The following is a 21,902-nucleotide window of genomic DNA, read 5'->3' on the forward strand; positions in this document are numbered from 1 at the left end:
AAATACGCTCAGGTTAATAGGTAAACTGGTCATTGGAAATGTTCCATTATTAGGCTGGTGCTAAATAGGTTGTTTGGGCCGGAAGTACCTGTTCCTTTGTCTCTCCAAATAATTAAACAAACAATTCATTGCACGTCCACATCAGTCTCCGATCCCACATCATACACTTGGCTGATGGGTCCCATTGAGTTTCCATGCGCACGTGTGATCAACAAATATCCAAGGGAATCAACAACATTTTTGTGTGGGTGGAGTTGGGGAGGGGGGATTCACACAACAGGTCATTGCAGAGTAATTTTGTTTTGAGTGTCGTCTTCACCTGTTCCTTGAGATAGTCTGATAAAAGGGACAGGAGGTGTTGGCAGCTGGAGCAGCTGGGTCTCTAGTGTTTAGTGTTCGAGCAACAATTGTCCTTCCCCAAGGCTGAATATTTTGTGTGAATCAGGTTGCTGGAGGTGCTCATCCTGCGGATAAAGTGAATGAACATAGTGGGAGAGAGGATGATCACCATACAGCCAAACGAGCAGACAGATTGGCGAGGATTCCCCTAAGGACACACTGCTACCTCACTGTATGATATTCAGGGTACTGATTGGGAGTTTTCACCTGGGCTAGAGGATGAAGATATGGTCTATCGTTTCCGTCTTGCAAGTGGGTTCATTGTGCAGGGAGAGAGTAGAATGATCTGCAGAGGAACAAGAGAAGATTCTTAAAGTTAGTGATCACTTGAGCTTCCTGTGGCACAGACATGATTCAGTGCAGGTATGTTGTCTCTAAGGTGTCCTGGTCTCTAATCCCTGTTCAGTGATTTCACAAGAAAATCCTGGATGGAGAGAATGAATGGGTACCAATTTCTTCAAACATTTCCAAGATGTTTGGACTTGTGGTGTAATGGGCCAGGTTAAATTGTAAATTGGCCCAGGTTTGCAGATGAGTGTCAGGATTTGAAGGGAATGTGAGGGAAATGGAATGGGATTGGTACAGGGCTGGTGTAAATCGGTGTTTGATAGAAAGCACAGACACAGTATGGTGAAGAGCCTCTTTCCATGTTTCATGACAGAAAGCAGTCAGAAATGAGTCCAGTCGGAAGCATACCAGAGTGCCGGAACAGTTAGTGGAGAGCGTGTGGAGGCAGATATTGGTGAAACCTCAGACAAAGTTTGGAATCAATATGTTGAGCATGGTGCAACGAATCTCCCGAGGTGTGTATATTTTTATGCTAAAATTTTCATAGGAAAGATGGAGAATCGTGCTGGAGATGAGGTAACAGGTTTACAGATACAGGCCATGTGTACTGAGGAGAGGATGTTGATGGGGCAAAATTGCCATCAAGAGAAAGATTTGCAACAAAAAAGGCCGACAGAATTGAAAAGAGTGAATACAGGACTGAAGATGTTGTATCTGAATGCAGAATAAGGTAGGTAAACTTGCAGTACAGTTGCAGCTGGGCAGGGATGATGTTGAATGCATCACTGAATTATGTTTGAAAAAAGATCACAGCTGGGAGCTTAATGACCACATTGTATCACATTGTATTAAAAGGAAAGGCTGGAAGGCAAAGGAGGTGGTGTTGATCTATTGGCTAAAATATGAAATCAAATCATCAGGAAGAGGTGACACGGGGTCAGAATCATTCTGGATACAGCTAAGGAACTGTAAGAGTTAAAGGACTCTGATGGGAATTGTGTACAGAACCCCAAATAGTAACAAGGTAGCTTACAAATGAAATGGGAGATAGAAAATGCATGCAACAAAGAAATGTAACAATATTCATTGGGAATTTCAATATGCAGGTATATTGGGAAAACTATGTGGGTGCTGGATTCTGGAAGGAGGAATTTCCAGAATGCCTACAAGATGGCTCTTTAGAGCAGTTCGTGGTTAAACGCACTATAGTATCAGTTATTCTACATTGGGTGTTGTGCAGTGAACAAGAATTTATTAGACAGCTTTAAGGTAAAACAACCCTGAAGGGAAAGTGATCATAATATTATCAAATTCACCTTGCAATTTGAGAAGGAGAACCTAATGTCAGATGTACCAGTACTACTGTGGAATAAAATAAATTACAGAGGAATGAGAGAGAAGCAGACCAGAATTCAATAAAAAAGAATAATGGCAGGGATGATGGCAGAGTGGCAACGGCTGTAATTTCTGAAAGCAATTTCAGAAGCATAGGAATTGTACATCCCAAAGAGGAAGATTTATTTGAAATGAGAAATGAAGCAACTGAGGCCAACAAGAGAGGTCACAGCTGATATAAAAGGTAAAGAGTGGGTATAAAATTGAGCAAAAGTTAGTGGGATGTTAGATACTTGGGAAGCTTTTAAAAATCAACAGAAGGCAACCAAAAATGTCCTGAAGGTAAAGATAAAATATGAGATTAAGCTAGCCAATAATGTTAAAGAGGATACCAAATGTTTCCTCTGATACCTGAAGTGCAAAATAGAAGTAACTGTGGACATCAGACCTCTTGCAGATCCTACAGTGGACAGTACTAGAGAGGTGGCAATGGGTGTTTCAGAAGGGTCTCTGCTGGGTCTGATTGATCTTACAATATAAGTCAATGATTTGGTTGATGGAATTGATGGTGTTGTTGCAGTTTGCATACAGTATGAAGACAGGTGCAGTGGCATGTAGATTTAAGCAGGTACAGAAGCTAGAGAAGGAGTTAGACTGATTCAGAGAATGGGTAAATAAATAGCAGTTGGAATAAAGCATTAGGAACTGGATGGTCCTGCACTTTGGTAGAAGAAATGAAAGAGATGACTATTTTCTAAATGGAGAGAAAATACAAAGAAACTGAGGTGCAAAGGGACTTGGGAGACATTGAGCAAGATGCCCTGAAGGTTAATTTGCAGGTTGCAACTTTGGTGAGGAAGTCAAATTAATGTTAGCATTAATTTCAAAAGGACTACAATCTAAAAGCAGGGAGGTAAATTTGATAATTTATAAAGCACAGGTGAGGCCTCATTTAGCATATTGTGAGCAGATTGTCACCTCCAATCTCAGGAATGATGTGTTGAAACTGGAGAAGGTTCAAAGGAGGTTCACAAAAATTATATCAGGTCATATACAGATTATTTGCTGATTCAGGGTCTGCATTCACTGGCATTCAGAAGAATGAGGGGTGACCTTATTGAAATCTATTGAATAGTGAAAGGCCTTGATAGTGTATGTGAGAGTCAAAGACAAGAGGACAGCCTCAGATTAGAAGAGTCTCCTTTTGGCATGAAGATGAGAAGGAATTTCATTATCCAGAGATTGGTGAATCTGTAGTATTCTTTGCCATAGGTAGCTGTGGAAGAAAAGTCGTTATGTATATTTAAGGCACAGGTTGGTTGAAACTTAATTAGTGAGGGCATGAAGGATATGGAGAGAAGGCAGGAGATTGGTCTGAGAGTAAAATGGGATTAGCCACGATGAAATGGTGGAGTGGATTTAATAGGTCAAATGGCCTAATTTTTCTTCTATATTTTATGTTCTTATGGAATTGAAGTAAAGTGTAGGAAGCATGTAATCAGTGGTGGTGATCCCAGGATTACTTCCTTTGCTTTACTCAATGGGTTTCAAAAATGCAGGATAAAGGAGACAACTAATGGTTTGAATGAATAGAGTAGGAGGGAGACTGTAGACACATGGCTGATTGAGTGCAGATCATGGGGAAGTGCAGTCAGCCCAGGCCAGACTGAAGAACCAGAGTTGGGTCCTGTGTCCTCATAGAAATTTTCCAGAGAAGTTAAGAAAGAGACACAGTGTAAGGAAGTGAAAACAAAACCAGTATAAGGGAGGATAAAAGTTGCACCAAAAAAAAACTCAGGAGAGCAAAAATAACATTTCTGCAAAAGGCAGATTATGGAAAAATACAAAAAAACTCCATAATACATGGATAGTGCACCTATATTTTAGAATCTTATCCAACAAAGTTGTTGAGGTATACAGGTTATACATTTCCAAACATTTAAACTTAACTTTTTAGGTGTTTGAGTTGAGAAAAGTGTTCTCAAAAGACACAACTGAGAAAGAGCAAGAATCATGATGGGAAGAGAATTTCAGAGATCACCTCTAAAAGAGGTGACATAAAAGAGACATAAAAGAGGCAACAGTGGGCCTGGACATCAATACAGATCCACACAAGAAAGAAGAGATTGTTGCGGCAATAGAACCAATAAAGAAGAGCAAAGCTACAGGACATCACAATTTGAAATCCGAACCATTGAAACAGAATCAAAAGTTGCAGCAGCCATCCTACAACCAATCTTTGGTATAATCTAGACTTGGGGACAAGAACCCAAGAAATGGACAAAAGGAGTGTTGTTATGATCCCCGAGAAAGGAACGCTAAATAATTGCAACAACTGGCATGGCACCACACGTTGGTTAGTGCCCAGCATAATGCTCACCAAAATCATTGTCCAATGGATTACACATGCTATCAATGTGTGTCTGAGGAAGGAGCAAGCTAGCTTCAGGAAGAACAGTGGCTGTGTCAACCAGATCTTCAGGCTACTTATCATCATAGAGGATCGGCAGGAACAAATGTATATGGATTTTGTGACTTTGAAAGGCTTTTGATAGCATCTGCAGGTAGAGACTCTGGCTAATTTTCAGATCATACAGGATCCCTTACAAAGTTATCCAGTTTATCCATAAGTTCTATGCTAATTTCACAAACACACTTTGGGACTGCAATTTAGCTTTTAAGGCAAGACAGGCAAAGCTGTATGATGTTGGGGATATTGTTTATCCTGGTGATCGACTGGGTTATGATGCAAACAATGAAAGATAAGCAGAGTGGCATCAGGTGGTCCCTATTCTCTACTTTAGAAACCTTGGTTTTGCTGATAACCTCACATTACTATCACATACACACCAGAAATTGCAAGAGAAAACTCAGACCACTGTGTACCTTTGGTGAAAAGGTTAGACTTAGAGTCAGCCAGAGAAAGTCTGAGTGCATGTCCCTCAATGTAGAGTCTCTTCCTCATATCAAGGCATCTGGTCTCTGCATGATCTTCCATATTTTCTGGTCAAGAACATTCTCCAACCACACCCTATTCCTTCAGTGTAATCAGGAGGGCATGGCCACCATCTTCATGAGGAAAGTGGAGATGAATTGGACATGTGATGAGAGGAGAGGCCAGCTCCATAATCAAGACAGACCTTCATTGGATCCCTAAAGGGTGGAGGAATCCAAGAGACTATAAACAACATGATGGTTTACCATAGAGGCAGAAAGGAGGACCCCAAACCACACCTGGGACACAATAGAGAATACGGTCAAGGATACACAGAGACTGAAGACCTTCATTGCTGCCCTGAGCACAAGCAACATAACAGGCTATATGTAAGGAAGTAAGTTAATGAAATCAGTCTTCATTTGCAAGGAAATGACATGAATCTTATCAAAGTGAAATCAGTCGCCTTCACATTTTTCTCCATTAATCTAATTTAAGTGCAACATAGACCATCATGAACTTCTCCAATTTCCAAGCCTCTCTGCGTGGAAGAGAAAGAAAGAATGCCAGATGATGAACTTCAAGTATACTGTGCCCACCTGGGTGAGCTACATGAAGACATATCACAGAGATTTCAGTCTATTCTCCACATCCCAGTTCCCATTTGGATATATTGCCCACTCCTGAACATTAGCAATTAATAGGAATGATGAAGGAAGAATTGATCTCACTATAAAATTTTGAACTGAAGCTGAGGTTCATAGCAAGACTGTTGGCTGAAGAAAAAAAAAATCACTGAATGTGATCCTGCACAGTTGAAAAAGGTCAAGATTTTCTTTATTACATTTACAACATCATATCGAGCAACGTGCAGTTTCAATGCAGTCACCCAATGTCTTTCAAAGCAATGAAACAGACTGCAAATGACTGAACATGTGGTTCTGAGTCAGCTTGTGAGTGACATTGAGCCTGATGTTGAGAAACTGGTAATCACTGCTCTGCCCATCCATCCCACTGAAAGGTGAAAAAACTCTGAAGTACGGAATAGTTGCACTGTTAATGTCTCTCTGAACTTATTGATGAAATTGTTTTTACTCTAATTACTGAAAATTAAAAAAATACAATGGGTCCCAATTTATTTGGATGCATCAGGAACAGTACATAATGGCCCAATTAAACGGCTACCCCGACTTCCGGTTGTTCCATGGAAATAATTAAAAAGATATAAAAATTCAAATACAGTTTATCTGTCTACCAGGTAATGTATTTAAATGAAATGCAGAACAAATCTGAAGACTGCTTTAGCTGTATTAAACTGCTTATTAGTTTCTGTTAGTTATTGATGGAGGAAATAACCCAGTGTATGCTGCCATGTTCTTTTGATTGACTATAAATGAGCAAAATCAGCACAGACACCTAATACAGATAACGGACTGCCTGCATACAATGCTTTAATGATTGCATCCTCCAAATTTTCATTTTCACTATAACATTCAAGATATCTGTTTATACCTTCACATTATTTGTAGGTCCTAACTTGTTGAAGTAGGGACATTGTTTCTTTGTCAATCCTGGCTGTATTTGTCACCTCCAAGCCAAGTAATCAAAACAGTAATGGATTGCTTTACTGCTTACTGTTCACTGACTATCAGTGACAAAAATCATTATATTTTGAGCACAAACACAGGCAAGTGAAGCTACTTAAAAACTGTTCACTTTCAGCACAATTTAATGCTTAATGCCCACAAGACATGCAGGTGATTGATGCTAGTTTAAAATGGTTCAACACAGTGTCCTGTCCCAATTAAGTTAAAAGTATCCCAACTAAACAAATGGTACCTAGGCTATTTTTAAATTCAGTTTATGTTCTCTAAAAGTAATCCCAAATAAGCAGATGCCCTAATTAACTGGAATCCATGTAGCTTTAAATAGATTTTGTTTTAAACGTGGATAAGGGGGACTGAACTCTTAACCAACAGAGGTGTACATAGTTATTAGTATGATAGATGGACTGATACTCAGATTACTTTTCCAACTGAATGAGAGCCTACAAAGAGAAGAGATTAGAATTAGGTAAGAGGTAAGATACTGAGAGAGTATCTGAGCAAGGATTAGATTCACTCAGAGAGTGAAATTCCACACAGCAATTGCATGGGCTGATAAATGGCAAGTAATATTCACATCGTGGATCTGCTGGACTGGGATCGTATCCAACAAATGTGTGTCTGACATCCTACCCTTGGTATTTACTGCTATCAACATCTCTGAACCAACTACACCCTATGTATTGGGGATCACCATTGATTATCAATTCAAAAAGATCAGCTATATAAATATTGCTGTTATAAGAGCAAATCAAAGACTGATTCACTGGCTTTAACAAAGCCTTTTCACCATTTCTGAGGTCTAAGAGAAGAGCAGGATGCAATATTCTCCTCTTGTGGAGATGAGTATGGTTCTAACAACATTCCAAAATCTCAACACTGTACAAAATAAGGGAGATCAATTGATTGGCACTCGACTTGTCACCAGAAACATCTATTCACTCCTGCACTGTTGTACAATGGATGCAGAGTGATCCATTTACAAAATGTCCTGTTGTTACTTTCCTAGGTTACTCCAACATCATTTGCCAAATTTGTGAGCTCTGCTACCAAGATAACAAGAGCAGAATGTGCCCGAGAGCACCAGCACATGCAGGTTCACTTCCAAGTCACCCACCATCCTGACACGAAAATATACTGATGGACCTTCATTGTCACTGGTCTCCCCATCCAACACCACCATGGGAGTACCTTCAGTAGCAGTACAACAGAAGTTCAAGAAGGCAACTTATCACTACTTTCTCAAGGACAGTTCAGGCAATGAAGGGCTGATAGAGAAATGAATGAATAACTGAACTGCGAGGAGCTCGAGATGTATGGATGTATAGGCAAGGTTGCTAATATTTAATAGTAGAAATTAAAATAACAGAATGACAAATAGATTAGAAAGGGAGAGGTTGTTTGCATCAGAAGAACTAGATGATATGATATGACAGAGAACGGCAAAAGTGACATGAAGATAATCTTCCTCACACAGTGAGTGATAATAGAATGCATTGCCAGAGGTGGCAGAAAGATTCACTTGGAATGCTTCAAGGAGAACAAGATAATTGTCTATATTTGGAGGGTTATGGAAAGAGGGCAGAGGGATTGGATTTGCTGGAGTATTCTTACATCAAGCTGGTCTGAGCTCAACAGGCCAAATGGCTTCATTTCCTCAGGTACTCATTCTGTGACCCTGAATTGTTTAGGTACCTCTAATGTCGACGTCGGATTCTGAGGGTGAACTCAAACCTGGCAACTTCCTTCCAAGTGAAATCCTCCTTGATTTGAAGTAGTTAATAAGGTAGATAATTGTCTAATATTTCCCAGAATCTTCATTTGATTTAGTTCTGTATAATCACTGGGATTAAATGGGAGCTCCCAATTTCAGTGAACCACTCCTTTGTTACACTACAGTGGTATCAACACCCTTACCCTGTGACTCTGTCATTGTATTGAATCCTTTCAAACCCAAGTAGAATGACACACATGAGAAGTCCCATTTTCACCAGTGGAACAGCCGAAAAATACCCTCCATCAGTGTGCTATCTGCAAAATCTTTAAAACAGAAGCATAATGCAAAAAAACCAGTGAACATTTCAATTATACGTCATACAAAATTACTGTGTGTTTACTTCCAGTATTTCAGCTGTTAATTAAGCTACCTTATCAATCACCCCTGCTGTGGACACTTTCTGGAGGTCCAAGATCCATACGCTCCACGACAGCTGGACAAAGTGTGTAATTGTAGGAGCGGGCTATGTTGAAAAATAAATGTGCTAGGTTTTCTAAAATTTAATCCTTCTACTGTAGGCCACGTATTATCAATCACCCCTCATATATACATACATTGATCACAAATGTACTTCGAAATGTTTATGCTTTTTTAATTGTCTGCTATTCGTTTTTAAAAGCTTCCAAATCTTTTAAGTTCAGACTAACTTTTGCAATCTTATTTGCCCTCACTTTTGTTTTTATGCCTCTACTGTGCTGAAGTGTTCCATTACCTATGTTCTATGTAAAAAATATTTACTTTTATGGTATAAACTTAGCAAATGAATTAAAAGGTGATTATGTTTATGTTCAAAACAAACAAGTAGGTTTGCTGATTATTTAAAATTATTTTCTGGGATGTGGGCATCGCTGGTAGGTACAGTATCAATTACTCATCCCTTCAGAGAGGGATAGTGAATTGTGGTCTTGCACTACTGTTGTCCTTCTGGGAAAGGTGCTCCCACAGTGATCTCAGGGAAGATGTTCCAGAAGTTAGGTGAAGGATCAGCAATACATTTTCAGGTCTAGATGGTTTGCCAGTTGAGGGGAGCCTGCAGGAGGTGCTGTTCCTCTAAATCTTCTACACTTGTACCAACCTTTTTTACAGTTAGCCAAGGAACCCTACCATGAACCAAGAGGCACATGGACTCCAGGTTTGGAACTCCAGCTTTAGTTTGGGAGGTGCAGGCAGGGGGGGAAATAAATAACTGAAGTGCATTTTGAAGATATTCCACACTGCAGCCATAGTAAGGTGGTTGTGAAGGGAATAATAGAGGAATTATACCAAATGGTAGTAATCAAGAGGGTTGTTGTGGCAAGGATGATGTCAAACTCATTGAGAGTTGTCACAAATGAAGTGGAGAGTATTCAGGTAAGTGGAGAGAATTCTTATATAAGTATATTTTTAATTAATTTGCCAAATTACATTGAACTGAAGTCCCAATCTACATCTCACCTTAATTTTCTGTTCCATTGATTTCAATGGAAAGGAAGCCAAGCTTTGGCAAAGTAGGTGAGTTGGAGGGGGCTGAATTCACTGTCACCCAGTTAAACCATAAGACTTATTTAACATTTCCTTCTCTCGGTATTCAGTGAAAATTCTGTGGGTGTGGTGGCTCAGAAAACTAAATATCACACAATTTGTCAGACAATTTGTGTATTGGCTGCCACAACAGAAGAATACATCAGATAATGTCCCTTTTAGCACTCAAGTGTCTCACAGATATTTGAAGTAAAATCAGGTAGAACAGAAACTATGATATTTGGGTAGTGTGGTATAAAAAGCTGGTGTAATATTCTTGACTCAGCTATGGGCCGTCCCTCTCCTTAAAATAACACTTAATTTCCTCCTGGGGCAGCAGGTGTTTGTTATTTTCTCACCCAGATGGCTGCAGATCAGAGCTGCACCAAATCTACTTTTTTTTAAATGATGAGGCAATATTTATATTTAAAATTAGATTATAAAAACGGTTTCCACCATGTTAACATGGCTTATAATGGCCAATTCATTTGCACTGTATTAGATAACTCCCCGCTTCCATTCATTACATAGTCCCAGCTAATTTATAATACTGTATACAGATTGATGCAGGACCATCTCACTGCATCCTTTCTCAACCAATAATCTTTCTGCATTAAGCAGAATTCAGTTGCCTTTCAGTGTCCATGTTTTATATGAGTTATCAAACAATCTTATAATAAATCATGTAAATGAATAGAAAATAAAGGTTGCAATTTTCTATTGTTCATTGATAGCAAGTCGGTGTATGATAGTCAGGTGGCATTAGTACATCAGTATTAATAGCAATGTCCATTTCTCTCTAAAATCATCATCACCATTAGGCACTGTGTCATATGATGTAGGTGATCATGGTCTTCCATCTGTATTTAATCTGATAAGTTCTTATTATCTCTGCCAGAAGCGCTCAAATCTACCTAATGAAATGCTTTGAGAGGTTGATCATGGCCAGAAACAATTCCTGCTTCAGCAAGGAACTGGACCCACTGCAATTTGGCTATCATCACAATAGGTCTGTGGCTGGTGCAAACTCAATGACTCTGCATGCAGTCTCACATCACCTGGAAAATGCAAACACCTATGTCAGGCTGCTGTTCATTGACTATAGCTCAGTATTTAATACTACCATTCCAACTGCCCTCATCGAAAAGCTACAGAACCTGGGACTACGTACCTCTCTCTACATTTGGATGATGGAATTGATGGGTTTATCCCTAAGTTTGTGGACAATACAAAGACGGATAGATGGATGCAGGGGGGCTGCAGAAGTACGTAGACAGATTAGGAAAATGGACCAAGAAATGGCAGATGGAGTATAACGTCAGGAATTGTATGGTCATGCACTTTGGTAGAAGGAATAAAAGCACAGACTATATTCTAAACAGGGAGAAAATTCAGAAATCCAAGTTGCAAAGTGGCCTGGGAGTCATCGTGCAAGATTCCATAATGGTTAATTTGCAGGTTGAGACAGTGATGAGGATGACAAATGCAATGTCAGAATTCATTTCAAGAGGAATAAAGTAAGCAGTCAAGGATGTCATACTGAGGCTTCATGAGGCATTTGTGAGGCTTCATTTGGACTATTGTAACCAGTTTTGTGCTGCTTATTTAAGAAAGCAAGTGCTGACATTGGAGAGGATCCAGAGGAGGTTGACGGGTAAAGTTCCAGGAATGAAAGGCTTATCAGATGAGGAGTGTTTGATGGCTCTGAGCCTTTTCTTCTTGCTTAAATTTAGAGAATGAGGGGGAGAATTCATTGAAACCCATAGAATGTTGAAGGTCCTAGAAAGAGTGGATGTTTCCCCTGGTGATGGTGTCTAGAACCACAGGGCTCGGTCAGAATAGAGAGATGCCCATTTAGAATGGATATGAAGTGAAATTTCATTTGCCAGAGGGTTTTGAATCTGAGGAATTTGTTCACAGGAGGTTGAATAGTTGGAGCAAGAAGGATCATGAGGAGAGGGCAGGAGAATGTGCTTGAGAAGGAAATGGATCAGCCATGATGATGCTTCTATTTCTTATGGGCTTATGTTCATATGGATATGCACTGAAGCCTCTCTTTTACTCTTTACATATCTGAAACAGCTTTTTGTATCCACTTTTATATTATTGGGTATTTTATGTTCATATGTTATCTTTTTGCTCCAATGAAAATACTTCCCGTTTAAGATAGCACAGCTGAAGGCAGGTGACAACTTACTGATGATTCTCAAAGAAAGAATGACAACTAAGTAATTTATTAATAACAGTTTATCTGTAACAAATTGTGGTAAACAATCTCTGAAAACGGCAAACAGGTGAGCAAAGCTGAAGGCGACTCAAGTGTCAAGGCACGTTCAAAAGAAGTGGTTGGAGTTGGAAAGGGAGCTGGAATGAGCAGAGTGGGGAAAAGTCCATGTAGAGGAGTTTCCGAGCCTGTCCAACTAAATTGAGACTGAGGAGTACTCGATGGAAAGGTTGGGTACAGATGGGAATGTCGCAGCAGAGTTCAGGCCCAGAGGGAGTTTTTGTGACAGGGCTTGGGTCCTAGAGGAAGGAATGCCCCGATGTTTGGATGATTTCATCATCAAACTGAAAGTATGGGTCGGGTCTGTTCTGATTGCTGCTGCACTCTTTCTGCTCCAAGGCTGAGGGGATGGGCCTGTACAGCTGCTCCAGCCTTCATGTCTGTGGGCCCCACACGTTCTGCTTTGGCAGGTGATGAACTGAGCCTGATGCTGTGGGCTTTGTGTCCATGGACTCACTTTCCTTCTGAATGCTGTTTACTTGCTTTAATTGTTTGCACAATTTATTTCCATTGCTCTCTCTGATTATTGAGTGTTTGTTCCATTCCTTCACTGGGTCCTTTTGGGTTTCTTGCTTTGTGGCTGCCTCTGAGGAGACACAACTCTGTGCATAATCCAAGGGGTGGGTGATTGATACGTTTGTGACCTAAGGTAGAGGGAGTCAATTTTAGAAAACCTAGCACATTTATTGTTCAACATAGACCCCTCCTACATTTACACACTTTGTCCAGCGGCCATAGAACATATGGATCATCGACCTCCAGAAAGTGTTCACAGATGAGTGAGTGATAAGTTCGTGGCCCAAGGTAGAAGGAGATGAGTTATACAGCTCTCGTTACATGTTCATGCAGGGTCAAATCTTTGAGCGATTATGCAGAAAGCTTGAAGTTAATAACTCATCTCCTTCTACCCCAGGCCACAAACTTATCAATCATCCTGATGCGTTATTAACTTCAAATATTCTGCATAATCACTCAAAGAGTTTAACTGCATGTGCATGTAATGAGAGCTGTATAACTCATCTCCTTCTACCTTAGGGCATGAACTTATCAGTCACCCCTGCTGTGGATACTTTCTGGAGGTCCAAGATCCGTAAGCTCTACAAATGCTGGACTAAGTGTGTAAACGTTGGAGGTAACTATGTTGAAAAATAAATGTGCTAAGTTTTCTAAAATTGACTCCTTCTACCTTAGCCCATGAAATTATTAATCAATCCTTGAATATACGTACTTCAAACATAAATGTGCTTCAAAAATTTTATTTTTTGAATTGACTGCTATTCATTCTGAAAAACTTCCAAATCTTTTAATTTCAAAACTTTTGCAATTTTAATTGCCCTCTCTTTTGCTTTTATCCATGTACTCTGCTGTCATGTTCTATTCCCTATGTTCTAAGTAAAAATATGAGCAATATTTGCAAGTCAGTCCATCAATATCTTACTTTTATGGTATAAACTTAGTAATAAAGGTGATTCAGTATATGTTCAAAACAAATTTAAGTTGGTTTGCTGATTATTTAAAATTAATTTCTGGGATCTGGACATCACTGATAGGCCCAGTATCAATGAGTCATCCCCTGAGGGAGGGACGGTGAACTGTGGTCTTGCACTGCTGTTGTACTTCTGGGGAATATGCTCTCTCAGAGATCTTAGGGATGATTTTCCTGAACTTAGGTGAAGGATCAGTGATTCATTTCAGGTCCAGATATTTTACCAGTTGGAGGGGAATGGGCAAGTGGTGGTGTTCCTCTGAATCTTTTACACTTGTCCTAACCTCTTTTACAAAACCCCTACCTTAACCAAGAGATCCATACACCCAAGTTTGGAACCCCGACTTTAGTTGTCAAGCTAGTGGTTTGGGAGGTGCAGGAGGAGGTGAGTAAATAACTGAAGTGCATTTTGAAGATATTCCACACTGCAGCCATAGTAAGGTGGTTGTGAAGGGAATAATAGAGGAATTATTTCAGTTGGTTGTAATAAAGAGGGTTGCTGTGGCAAGGATGATGTTAAACTCATTGAGAGTTGTTGCCACTGAAGTCGAGAGTATTCAGGTAAGTGGAGAGAATTCTTATATAAATATATTTTTACGAATTTGCCAAATTGCATTGAACTGAAGTCCTACTCTACATCTCACCTTAATTATCTGTTCCATTGATTTCGATGGAAAAGAAGCCAAGCTTTGGAAAAGTAAGAGAGTTGGAGGGGGCTGAATTCACTGTCACCCAGTTAAACCATCAGAATTGTTTAACATTTCCTTCTCTCAGTATTCAGTGAAAATTCTGTGGGTGAGGTGGCTCAGAAAACTAAACATCACACAATTTGTGAGACAATTTGTGTTTTGGCTGCCACAACAAAAGAATACATGGGATAATGTCCCTTTTAGCACTCAAGTGTCTGACAGATATTTGAAGTAAAATCAGGTAGAACAGAAACTATGATATTTGGGTAGTGTGGTATAAAAAGCTGGTGTAATCTTCTTGACTCAGCTATGGGCCGTCCCTGTCCTTAAAATAACACATCATTTCCTCCTGGGGCAGCAGATGTTTGTTATTTTCTCACCCAGATGACTGCAGAACTGAGCTGCACAAAAGCTACATTTTTTTAATGATGAGGCTATAGGCTATTTTTATATTTAAAATTAGATTATAAAAATGTTTTCTTTCCCCATGTTAACATGGTTTATAATGGTCAATTCATTTGCACTATAATAGAAAACTCTCCCCTTCCATTCTTAACTTAATTCTAGCTAACTTATAATACAGTTAACTGATTGGCGCAGGATGAACTTACGGCATTCTTTCCTCAACCAGTCATCTTTCTGCATTAAAAGGAATTCAGTTGCCTTTCAGTGTACATGTTTTATATGAGTTAGCAGAGAATCTCATAAAATTATGTCAATGAATAGAAAATAAAGGTCTTAGTTTTCTATCGTTCATTCATAGCAAGTTGGTATATGTTTGTCAGATGGCATTAGTACATCAGTATTAATAGCAATGTCCATTGCTCTCTAGTGTCATCACTGCCATTAGGCACTGTGTCGTATGACGTAGGTAATCATGGTCTTCCATCTGTCTTTAATCTGATAAATTCTAATGAACTCTGCCAGAAGCACTCACATCTACCTGAGGAAATGCTTTGAGAGGTTGATCATGGTCAGAAACAACTCCTGCTTCAGCAAGAACCTGGACCCACTGCAATTTGGCTATCACCACAATAGGTCTGTGGCTAGTGCAAACTCAATGACCCTAATGCAGCCTCAGATCACCTGGACAATACCAACACCTACATCAGGATGTTGCTTAACACTATCATTTCAACTGTCCTTATCAAAATGCTACAGAAACCAGGACTATGTGCAATTGGATCCTTGACTTTCTAACTGAAAAACCACAATCTGTGCAGATTGGTAATAACATTTCTTCTTCATTGACAATCAGCTCTGGTACACCTCAAGGATATTTGCTTAGCCTAATGCTCTTCTCTCTCTGTACTCACAGTCTGTGTGGCTAGGCATAGCTCAACTGCCATCTATGCATTTGCTGATTATACAAATCATTGCTGGCAGAATCTCAGATGGAGAGGAGAGGGTGTACAAAAACGAGATATACCAGCTAGATTATTGATATTGCAGAAACCACCTTGCACTCAACACTTGTCAGACAATAGAGTTGATTGTAGATTTCGGGAAGGGTAAGGTAAGGGAAGACAAACAAATTCTCATAGAGGGATTTGAAGTGAAGAGAGTAAGCAATTTCAATTTCCTGGGTATCAAGATCTCCCAGTATCTAACCTGGTCCCAACATATTGATTCAGCTATAAAGGAAGCAAGACAGTGGTAATATTTTATTAGTAGTTTGTGGAGATTTGGTTTGTCACCTAAATCACTTGAAAACTTCTACAGCTGTACTGTGGAGAGGATTCAGAGGCTGCCTCACTGTCTGTATTGGGGTGGGAGGGTTCCACTGCACAGGATTGAAAGAAGCTACAGAAAGTTGTGTAATTGGTCAGCTCCATCATGTGGACTAGCCTTCATAGTTTACAAAACACCTTCAAGGAGCGATGCTTCTGAAAGGCGGCATCCATGATTAAGGAGCCACAACACCCAGTACATGCCTTGGACTTGGATTTGAACTCGGAAACTTTCACTCTGGATTCCAGTGCTGATGCCATTGTATACAATAAACTTCCCTTAATCATTATCTGGAAGCCCCTAATAGAGAGAGCACAACACTGATCCTCCTCTGATGGAATAAGGTCAGGCACATCAAGTGTCAATTGGTGATCACTTTGTGTCTAGTAACCTTAATTCTGCTATTTTGTTTTTATTGTTCACTGACAACAGGATTAGTCCTAAACTTAGATAAGGTAAGTTTTGGAGGGATAAGGCTAAATCTTACCGAGTTTGATTGGGTGAGACTGTTTGGTGGAAATGGGACAAATGTCACAGGAGAAGATTTTGAAAGTGTGACATCAAGTGTCCCGAGATGGCATATTCCTGCTGGAATGCAAGGCAAGGCTGGCAAGTGTAGGGAATCTCGGCTGGCCAATGATATTAGGTTCTGGTCAGGGAAAGTGAGGCATACATTTAGTCTATCAACAACAAGTGAGGCCTTCGAATTAGAATTAGAATTAGAATTTTATTTCTTACGTTCATCTCACAACATGAGGGGGTGAAAAAATCTTTCTGTTGCATCCCCATCACTATGTGAAAGCAATAAGGAAGGGAAAAATGGGACAATATTACCCAAACACAGAGACTGCATGCATAATTGTTTTGCATATATGCATGTACAGTCAGATATGTCATCAGATCAATGTGTATTGATCAATCTAATGGCCTGCTGAAAGAAGCTGCCCTGGAGCCATTTAGTCCTGGTCTGAATGCTGCTGTATATTTTGCCAGATGGATGCGGCTGAAGCGGTTCATGGTTAGGGTGGCTCAATCCCCTGATGATCTTCCAGATCCTTTTTATGCACCTGCTAAGATAAGTGTACTTAAAGTTCACATCCACGATGTACTGGGCTGTCAATACCACTCTGCGATTGAAGGTAGTACAGTTCCCAACCTGATGGTGACACAGCCAGTCAGGAAGCTCTCAATGGAGCCCCTGTAGAAAGTCCTGAGTATTTGAGAACACATGCCTACTCAGCAGTCTGAGTTAAAAGAGCTGTTATTCTGCAATTTTCACCACACAGACGTACGTACAGTCTAGATGAGATCCTCGGGGATACATCGAGGAATTTGATACTATTCACCCTCTCGAGTACAGTCCCATTGAAATCAATAAGGCCTAGGTTGTCTCCATTCCTCCTGTAATCCATGATCAGCCTCTTTGTTTTTTTCAACATTGAGGGAGAGGCTGTTTTCTTGGCACCACTGTGTCAGGGCATTGACTTCTCCTCTATAGGCTGCCTCAAAATTGTGGGAAATAATGCCTATCAATGTTGTGTGCACATTTGATCAGCAGATGGGAGGCAACAGAGTTACGGCAGTATAGTCTGTAGAATAGGTGGCTCAGGACACAGCACTGGGGAGCCACTGAGTTGAGGGTCAAAGAGGCAGAGGTAAGGGAACTCATCCTTACCACCTGCCAGTGATCCAACAGCAAGTCCCGAATCCAGCTGCATGAGGTAGGGTGCAGGCTGAGGTCTCTGAGCTTCTTGTTGAGCCTGGGGGGAATTATGGTGTAGAATGATGAACTCTAGTGTAAGGAAGCATTCTAACATTAGCAACCCTCTTCTCAAGGTGAGTGAGGACAGTTCGTTGTGCTGTGGCTTTGACATCATCTGTTGATCGGTTCTGTCAGGGCACAGTTTGTAGGGGGTCCAGTGTGGGTGGTAGTATGATGCAGATCTTGTCCTTGACCAGTCTCTCAAAGCATTTGCTTATGATTGAGGTGAGTGCAACAGGAAGCCAATCGTTCAGACATGATATCTTTGATTTTCTTTGGTACAGGGATGATGGTGGATGTTTTAAATCAAGAGGGCACAACGCACTGGAAGAGCGAAAGTTAAAAATATCTGTTAACACAGCAGGCAGCTGTGCCAGGCACACATTGAGTACTCGGCCTGGGATGCCGCCCGGCTAGCATCTGTTAATGCACTGGAATGGCTGACGTACCTCTGCCTAGGAGATGAACAAGGTGCAGGATGAGCTGGTGGTTCTGTGTTGACCACCTCAAAACAAGCATAAACAAGATTTAGCTTGTCCAGGAGAGAGGCTGTGATGTTGGCTGCATTGCTGCATTTCCCTTTAAGTCTGAAAGGGTGTGCAAACCTGGCCATATGCTGAGTGTGTCGTAGGTGCACAGTTGTGTTTGGGTTTTGTCCCTGTATTGACGTTGTGCTGTCTTGATGGCTGTTGGTAAGTCATAGTGACATTTCTTGAGCTCCTGATGGTTTCCGGAGACAAGTGCTTTGCCTCACGTAATAATACAGCACACATAGAAATATCAATCCAAGGTTTACGGATTGGGTAGGCCCATAGCGATTTTTGGGGAGCAACGTCCACCGTGCACTTCCGGATTAAATCTGTGACCATTTCCACTTGGAGACATCCTCAACTCAGTACACATCCCGGCCAACGTCACCAAAGCCATCCAATAACATGCAATCTGATTGGTCAGACCAGCAGTACATGGTTTCCTCTGTTACTCAGGATCAGCAAATGTCTTTCAATTCTGTTAAGTGTGAAGTGTTGGGGACTTCCGGTGGCTGTAATGGTTTAGGTTGCGCTAGCTACGTGTTCTGAAATTATTTGCTTACTTTGCTGTTTAAACCTATCTCGGTGAGAGCACCATGAGTAGAAAGCTGTCAAAAAAAGAGACTACTTTAGAGACTTTGACTGAAACGATTCAACAAATGTCAGAGAAACTCAAAAAATTGGATAAACTGGATGACTTGGAATGCAAGTTTGATTTGTACAGAATTCCTTCGACCTGGTTAAATCTGAACTGAAAACGCTTAAGCGGAAACTTGGAAGTTTTCAGCAGACTGTGAATGACCACGAAATTCCTATTAAGCTACACGAAGAATCTCTGCCGGTGTTGTAGAAGGATATCGAAGGTTTCAAGGGAACTTCTAAGGAACAACTTTGAAAATACGATGTGTTACTGAAGAAACTTACAGATCTGGAGACCAGGAACCGAAGGTGCAATATTCTTGGACTTCTCTGAAAAACTGGAGGGCAATCAACCTATCGATTTTTGTGCTCAAATGCTGAAAGATTTATTCCCTGATATATTATCAGAACTATCAAAATTTGAGCATGTTCACCGAGTTACCCAACCTAATTGGGATACTACCAAACCTCGCTCTATTATCATTCACTTTTATGGCTATCAGATTAAGGAACAGATCCTTCGTGAATCAAGGAAGAAACGTATATTACAATTTCGTGATCAACAGTTTTGGATCGTTCAAGATTATCCACCGGAAGTTCTGAGAGCTAGACAGACTTTTAAAGAGGTCATGTCTGATCTTTTTAAGCATGGCTGTCGCCTTTCTCTCAGAGATCCGTGTAAACTCAAGGTTACTACTTCTGATAATAAGGTTTCTTGGTTTACGAAGTCTGAAGAAGCTAAGAAACTTTTACAAAGAGTCCATCCGTAAATTCAACTTTGAGTTGTTTTATGTTAAATGTTTTAATTTCAGGTGTTCAATCAAGTAATTGGCGTTTTGTTGATAACAAGGTTTCTTGGTTTTACGAAATCTTAATCATTTGTTTGACTAAGTAACTGGCGCCTTGTTATCTTTCAAACTATGCAAAACATTCAGGCAGACTGCATCCATTTTCTCTTTTGCTGTTTTTCGCAGCTCTTTTTAAACAATACGTTATATTCTCCCAGTGTTATGTAGGAAGCTATCTAAGCCGCTTCCCTTTTTAATTAACTTCTATTTGTTTCTTTACTCTTTTTTTGCACCCGCGAGTATATGTTGTTCTGCATTGATTTTCCATATTTGATTTTCCTTATCTGTCTTTCCTTTTTTACCGAGACTAATACTTATATTTTCCCATGGTTTTTTTATCGTAATTAACAAGCTTATTTACTTTGATTTTATTTTGTATAGATATATATTTACAATTGTTTGTTCAGCGCATATATTTTCTGGAGCCACAGGAGTTTTGGGTTGGGAACGTTAGAATTAGTCTTCAGCCTCCCTTGGCTGATTTCTCTCTTTGGGGGGAGGGAGGGGGGAAATGGGTACTTCTATAAAGCTGATTGGATGTTTTTACTGTTTTACTTATTCACTATCTACATGTCTGTGATTACCTTTCATACATTACTAAAGGATACTTGATGGATTATTTTATTAATATACTCAGTTTTAATGTGAAAGGTCTAAATAACCCTGTTAAACAAAATGAGATTTTCTCTTATATCCGGAAACTTAAAACTCACATAATCTTTCTCAAAGAAACCTATATTCGTAAAGATGATATTTCACGTTCTTTCAAAGGATGGAAGGGAATTACATTTTCACTCACCCTCTCAATCTAGATCGAGAGGCGTCTCTATCCTGTTTGCTCAGAATATATCCTTTATTCAACATAATGTAATTTCTAATACAAATGGGTGCTTTGTTTTTGTTTCGGGTAGTCTTGGGAATAAAGTAATCGTACTTGCGAATGTATATGCTCCAAATACAGATGACTCCTTGTTCTTTGAACATCTTTTCTCTTTTCTGCCTGATTTGAATCGGTATTCCTTAGTGATGGGTGGAGATTTTCATTTTTGGCTTGACCCTATATTAGACCGCTCTTCAAGTAAAGCCCCTTTCACTAATAAATCAGTCTTACTTTTTAAATCTTATTTATCTCAATGTGGTATTCTTGACATATGGCACTTTTTACACCCCCAAGAAAAGGAATATTCATATATCTCTCAGGTTCATCATATGTACTTTCAGATTGATTTTTTTTATAGATGCTTCCACTTGTTTCACTTGCTTCCACTGGTACGATCCTGTGATTATAAGGAGATTGCTTTGTCTGATCATGCACATGTGCTTCTGGCTTTAAGATTACCTGTTTACCCTGTACAAAATAGAAGTTGGCGTTTTAACTTATCATTGTTATCTGATAAAATTTTTCTAAAGTTTTTGGAAAATCATATTACTTTTTTCTTTAAAGAAAATTTTAAAGGAGATAAGGCTGGTAATATAGACTGGGATACTTTTAAAGCATAGATTCATGGAGAAATTATCTCTTTCTCTACCTATATAAAGAAAAAAGCTGACAAAGAAAGGTCTGACCTAGCAGCGATATTAAAAGATCTTGATCGAAAGTATGCCCTTTCTCTAGAATAAAGTATATATAATAAGCGTATTGAAATCCAATCTAAGTATAATCTTCTGCTGACTTACCCAATTGAACGACAGCTGTTGAGAGATAAAACTCAATTTTACATTCACGGGGATAGAACTGGTAGTTTATTAGCCAATTGCTTAAAATCTTTTACAGTTAATCGTCAAATCACAGAAATTTTTATAGATAACGGAACTAACAAATCCAACCATTCTGAAATTAACAATGTCTTTAAAGACTTTTACCTTAAGTTGTATCAGTCTGACTCTTCTTCAGATGATATCCATATGAATGCTTTGTTCAATAATATCAACATTCCTACATTGTCTGCTGATAGTCTAACACAGTTAGATCAGCCTATTTCCAATGAAGCAGTGGCTGAAGCTTTATGTGCTTTATATTCTGGTAAGACCCCAGGACCTGATGGCTTTCCTGGGGAGTTTTATAAAACTTTCACAACGTTACTTACACCTTATT

Source organism: Hypanus sabinus, chromosome 16, assembly GCF_030144855.1.
Source record: "Hypanus sabinus isolate sHypSab1 chromosome 16, sHypSab1.hap1, whole genome shotgun sequence".
In the NCBI taxonomy this organism is placed as follows: domain Eukaryota; kingdom Metazoa; phylum Chordata; class Chondrichthyes; order Myliobatiformes; family Dasyatidae; genus Hypanus; species Hypanus sabinus.